Source organism: Tasmannia lanceolata, unplaced genomic scaffold, assembly GCF_043159265.1.
Source record: "Tasmannia lanceolata isolate RefF3 unplaced genomic scaffold, GAP_Taslan_0.1 ptg000003l, whole genome shotgun sequence".
Lineage (NCBI taxonomy): Eukaryota > Viridiplantae > Streptophyta > Magnoliopsida > Canellales > Winteraceae > Tasmannia > Tasmannia lanceolata.
Genome location: NW_027518680.1, coordinates 1,061,976 through 1,067,975, shown reverse-complemented (window position 1 = coordinate 1,067,975; position 6,000 = coordinate 1,061,976). Strand labels below are relative to the sequence as shown.

General features: G+C 36.5%; 1 long non-coding RNA gene across 1 annotated transcript; it reads left to right on the top strand.

Moving 5' to 3' along the window:
* Positions 1–1,243: 1,243 nt before the first annotated feature.
* LOC143847006 (uncharacterized) lies at positions 1,244–3,559 on the top strand. The gene is made up of 2 exons (XR_013234900.1): positions 1,244–1,753; positions 2,783–3,559. It is a non-coding gene; the product is annotated as an uncharacterized LOC143847006 (long non-coding RNA).
* The last annotated feature ends 2,441 nt before the right edge of the window (positions 3,560–6,000 follow it).

Here is a 6,000-nt window from a genome sequence, read left to right as displayed (position 1 = left end):
TTTTCTCTCATCCGGTACGGGACTACTATCTTTTCAACTACACTTTTACATTCTTTTGTAAAAGCAAATCTTTCCAAGAAAATATTTTCTTTTTCCCAAACGCTTTTGATAAAACATTTTCCAAAACACTAAAATATGCAAAACATATGATTTTGAAAATCCAAAATCACTAACAGTTATAGTTTTGGAAGAGATCATGTGAGCCAATGAGAGTCTAAGGGTGACTTGGGATTTGGGAAGGAAGTTATCAAAACTTCGTAAGTCCAAAACCGGTTGGCCACAACTAAATAGGTCGTGCCCCAAAAATCATCTATATAGGATGTTCCTAGCCCTCCTATCTCTAGACGTTTCAATAAGACGCAGTCCCTCTACAAATCGCAGGATGGAAATTATTTTTAGGGCACAACCTATTTACGTTGTGGTCCAATAAACGAACGATTTGAATCATCATATAAGTGGGCCCCTCTTTTTTTTTTCTTTTTTCTTTTTTTATAATAATACATGCATGTCCAAGCAGACACCATATAAAAAAAAATTAGGGCATAACAAGTGCCCACTCTCTTGTATAAAATATTAAAATTAGTCATAATTTATGAATAAAATGAAATTCCTTTGTCTCTATAATAATGTATTGATTATTGTATAACAACCCTTCTTATGCCCCCTCGAGGGAATTTCTGTCCCAGTCCCTGCATCTAAATATAGTAGTTTTTTAAAGGATGATTTAGGCAAGGTTGTATGTTTCACTGTAAAGAGAATCCGACTCCCTTCCCTAAAAACAACTTGAAATTGGAAAAATTTTAGGCAATCTTCAGGTGTAAATACTCGTATTTTGGTCATGGGTGTTGCGTCATCCTCATTGCTTAGTTAAATAGTATTTGAACTCCTCACGATGACTTATATTTTACTAAGAAAATTATATTAGAATTTATGAAGGATTAGGCAGACAATCACATTATATGATCAATGGTAATAGGTACTTTTTGGGTCTGGTAGGACTTAGGAGAATATATATATGTGACATCATGACCATTGATCTTTTAGAGCATTATGAGTCAACCCAAATAATATTCGTCTCACCCGGAATGAGCCGTAGAATAAAAAGACTACAAAAATCAATAGTTTGGCTTTACAAGGTTCAATCCTAAACAAGGTTAGGATACTGAAGGGGTTTAGATACTGACTTGATAGAACACTATCAAAATTGAAGATAGCAAAGAAGAAGGATCAAAATAGAGAAAAATCTGAGTTAATTCGAAGAAACCAAAGCCTTCAATATGATTCAGCGCTAAATGTGCTTATTTCCTTGCCGAATAGCTATACGACAACTGCATCATAGATAAATTAGAGAAAACAAAACAGGAAACAAAAAAATAACAAAATAGGAAAAAGAAATTAAGGAAACCTTACATCATACGGAAATAACATAAATAAGGAAAGCAAATGAAATACCTAGAGAGATGAAGAAAAATTTAATTCTCGAAAGAAAGAATATTAGTTAAATAAATTCACATACAATGGAAGTTGAGCATATTTTGGTTGAAAGGGCTAGAAAGAGACGGAAAGAGAAACTATTTTTACATTTCCACTCTTTTTCCATTGTTTGGCGGTAGAAGGAAACGAAGAAATATAAGGGGAGGTGGGCATTCCTTTTCCATGGATGTGGCTTTCCTTTTCCTTCTCAACACTGAAAGTGAAGTCGAGCATCAAATTCGTTTCTTCCCTCCAGGACGTTCTCCAGGAACTCTTCAAGGTTAATCTCTCTCTCTCTCTCTCTCTCTCTCTCTCTCTCTCTCTCAGGTCTGTTTTTGCATTTATTTGCGTTTTTTTTCTCTTTCTTTCTTCTTTGTGTTTTCTCCTGCATAGTGGTTATAGGGAAATGGGATTTAGAGCTTACAGGTTTGCTTTTTTTTTTAATGGTGGTCACGAAATATAATTTTTTCTGCAGTCATAAGAAATCCGTCGATACGGGTATTTGATTAGATTTATCGGCAGTCATATAAAACTGCCGGTAAAGAGTGAAATGCCAATGCCTTCTTGGAAGAGCAAATTACAAGCTGAAAAAGTTAGTGTATGACTCGAAGCAATGTTCACATAAGTAGTACAAATTCTTTGATTCTTTCATGATGAAGAATCGCTACAATCGAAGTGAGTTTGTTTGTTGAATTTGTGTTTTGAGTTGTTGATGATAATTATATTTTCTCTCTTGATATTATACGTTTGTTATATTGGTTGATGTTTTTGTTGAGCAAGGAATTCAACGTGAATGAACTTAGTGGTATGAAAAGATGATTGGTATGAAAATATGAAGAGATAACAATGTAGTAAGGTTGCGGATTCACAAAGTATATACATTTAGAACTTAGAAGGTCCTGAGAAGGTTTTGTGTAAAAAATGTTAAACTAATTAGTATTGTCCACAAGTTTTTTTTTTTTGAATGGCAAAAAATATCTTTAGAAAAAAGGAGAAACAAATGGACCAAACCAGGACCGAGATGGCCACCAAAGCTAACAACCAAAACAAGAGAGAATCACCTCTCCCTCAACCGATTACAGTGTATGGGGTTTTTATTTGCAGAGAGTAGTGACAGTTTTCACTTACAGAGGAAATATTTTGCTTTGTACTCAGGTTTTCTCTCCCCCTCTGTTATTATATGTTTTAGAATTTTTCTTGTGGATTTAGAGAAGGGTTTGGAAATTTTTTGCTGGGATTTGGGGGTTCTGATTGTTTCTCGATTATAGATTGGTTTTGTAGTTGTTCTTATATGAGCTTAACTTGGCAGAGTCAGCTAGAACTGTGCTACAAGGACTGAGGAGTTTGGAGCCGGTCGTTTTTTACAAGGTGGTAGTGGAATGTGACTCTCTCAATGCCATTCGATGGTTGAAGGGTTCTGCTCATTGGATGGATGAGATTTCAGATCTCATAGCTCAATCAACGATTTCGTTTCACCATCTTCGAAGATCGGCTAACAGTGAGGCTGATAGGTTAGCTAGAGAAGGAGTCAGCAGAGTTTCTTTGGAGACATTTGACTTCCTTTCCCCTTGAGGGGCCTAGATTATGTCCATTTTCTCTCTTTTTCTGTTATCCTTTTCTCTCTATAATGACAATCTTGGTCGCGGGGTCTCCCCTTTCTCTTTCATTAACACAATTCATTACCATTCAAAAAAAAACTTGGCAGAGCCAGCTAGCTACTGCATTGTCAGCCACTTATTGTTACTTTCCTATAAAAATTCCCGAGCCTTCTTGTGGAAAAATCAGACTGTTCTAGTAAGTTTTAAAACTTTATCTTTCAGGTACCTCCTTTCCCAAAGTATACTTCTTTAATAGCTCATAGGACTCTTAAAAACTATATTCAGGAAGTTCTGGAAACCAAATAAGTACTATTATTTGTTGCTAAAATAAAGTTTTTTTTAGTAATATGAAGTTTGAGTTGAATGGTTAAAGGGGGGTTTTCTTTTTTCGTTTTTTTATTATCTTCCTGTATTGTAACGGGTTAGAGGCAAGGTTTTATGTCCTCCTCTTGTAATTATTATTTTCTTATAAATAAAATTTAAGCTGCTGCCCCCTGGTTCCTAGATAAATTCCGGGTTAAAAAAATGTTTGCGTTGAATGCTATCTTAATTCTTAAGTGTTTTTACTGTGTGGCAGCCTTACTTGGTCTTGTTAGTTTGCGATGCCATTGGAAAAATTTCAGAGCTAGAAGGTTGGAGGTTGTCTTGAGCTAAACACGGAGAAATTCAGAAGTGTGAGATCTCTATCATGTACTCTTTCCCCTTGCACATATTTAGAGCTTCCCTATCTTGATTAAAGATATGATATAATCCTGTTAGGTCGAGTTCTCCGAAAATCTACAGGATTTAGTCCATTATGGTTGTACCTTCAATTCATTTTATTTATTTTCAAATATCTACATGGTTTGGTCACTCTGGCCGGATCATTAAAACAAACTCCTCCTTCTACGCTTCCTTCCGCGATTCGTTAAAGGGAGGCTTAGCTGACCGCTCTTTTAACAACAAATGCACCTATACCCTCTAAAGAAGTGAGGTGAGGTCCCTCTCGGTTGAGGGACCGAACTGAACGATCAACTCTGGTTATGAGGCTTCGCCGATTGAGAAAGCTGCCGCGATGAAGTGGGAACCCATTTTTGGGATCCATCTTGGTTGACAATGGGTTTGTGATGTTTGGTCCGTGTGTGTAGCTTTTAGAATGGTAGTCGGAACATAAAAATCATCAATTTAAGATCAAAATTTTAAAGCAAAATCTAAACGTAATTGTTATTAGGTCTACGCTTTTGTTGAAGGACTCCAGAGATTCTCTCTTCATAAAGCAGCTGGAACTACCAAAAAATAAAAGATTCTATGCTACTTAATATTGTTCAAAGAAAAGTTTATCAAATCTTCATGCTCTTTTTAATCCTATAAAAAATTGTCACTCTTGAGTTAATTAGCGTAATTAAAGAAGCAAAAACAAAATAAAATTACTTACCTTGCTATATGAGCAAATATAGATCAAAGAGAAGTTCGTTTCAGAGACTAATATGCTTCATATGCAATTATAACATTCACAAACACCAAAAAAAGTGAAATTTATAATGCGTGCGATAAAGTGAGATTTATAACGCGCGTGATCAGTTTTGGATTACTGATGATGTTCTGGGATTACTCTGTTTTAATAATCTAATTTATTCAGTTAGTGGTTAATAATGGCCTGCTTCCTTTATTGTACATTTGATTACTTAAAATAAGTTCAATTTCAGATTCCGTCAATGGCTAATAATCTGATTTAGTTTCTTCTTTATTATAAATAATTGAAGTTCGCCTTCTTGGGCTTAATTGCAACAACCCATGCCTACTAATATATAACCTTTTTTTTTCAACTCAGATACCAATATTTACCTTCAACCTCTTGATCACATTTAGATTCCCCTTCCACTATTATTCTATCTAGTCTATGAGCCTATATAAGCCTAATACCTTGGAGCATGGCTCTAACCTCAGCTTTATTGGAGTCCGCTATCCCAATGGGGCCCAGAAAGTCCAAGGACGTCTCACCGAGTCACCTCTGTCATCTCTAAGTAAATCCCCGATACTGACTGGACTAGGACTCCCCAAGCTAGAACCATCGATGTTCATTTTAAGCTTCCCAAGATATGGAGGCTCCCACCTTTGATTTATGATTTGCCACTGCTCGCCACTCTTGCAAATCTCACGCCACCCCTTCCATTAATCATATGCTGAAACAAACCTAAATTCAGGGAGAATCCTAGCCCAAGATATGGTTAGATATCTATGATCTTCGTAAATATATAGACAAAGCTTTTAACCACATCTCTGAATACTCTGTCATTCGTCTCCTTCCACAGAACCCAGATTGTGGCTAGTAGAGATATATTGCAATGGATTTTGCTCTTCTTCCGCCAGGGAGCCATGAACTTACTCTCCAACAAGTCCGATGGACCAGCAAGAAACACCCATAAAATCCCAAATCTATCAAGAAAGAAGACTCGTATAATAAGTCTCGGGTATGTATGTGATGATGTGCATAAATTCGATGCCACCTGATAAGGGTGGTTAGAAGGTACATAGGAAATCATTTAATATATGTGCGTATCTAGTAGGCACATTGGAGTTTGGTTTTTTTTTTTTTGGAAAGATGACAACTATACTAAAGAAAAGCAGAGGCCGGGGACAAGATGTCCCCCAAAACCCCGGAATACAACAACTATATGAAGAAGCGTAGAAAAGAGGAAAACATAAAAATTCCACCGTTAGTATTTCCTCACGCTCTTTTGCAATGGTGATCACCATGTCATCCAACAAGACCCCAGCTTTTGCCAGTCGATCTGCCAACTCATTGGCAGAACTTCTCCTGTGCTCCAATGTTGGGTTAACCCTTCGGACCAGGTCCTTGACCTTCATAATAAGTGATTGATCCACCACTGTCCCTTAGCATTACTCGATGCCCAAGTGATTGCATTAGACGAATCACCCTCAACGATGA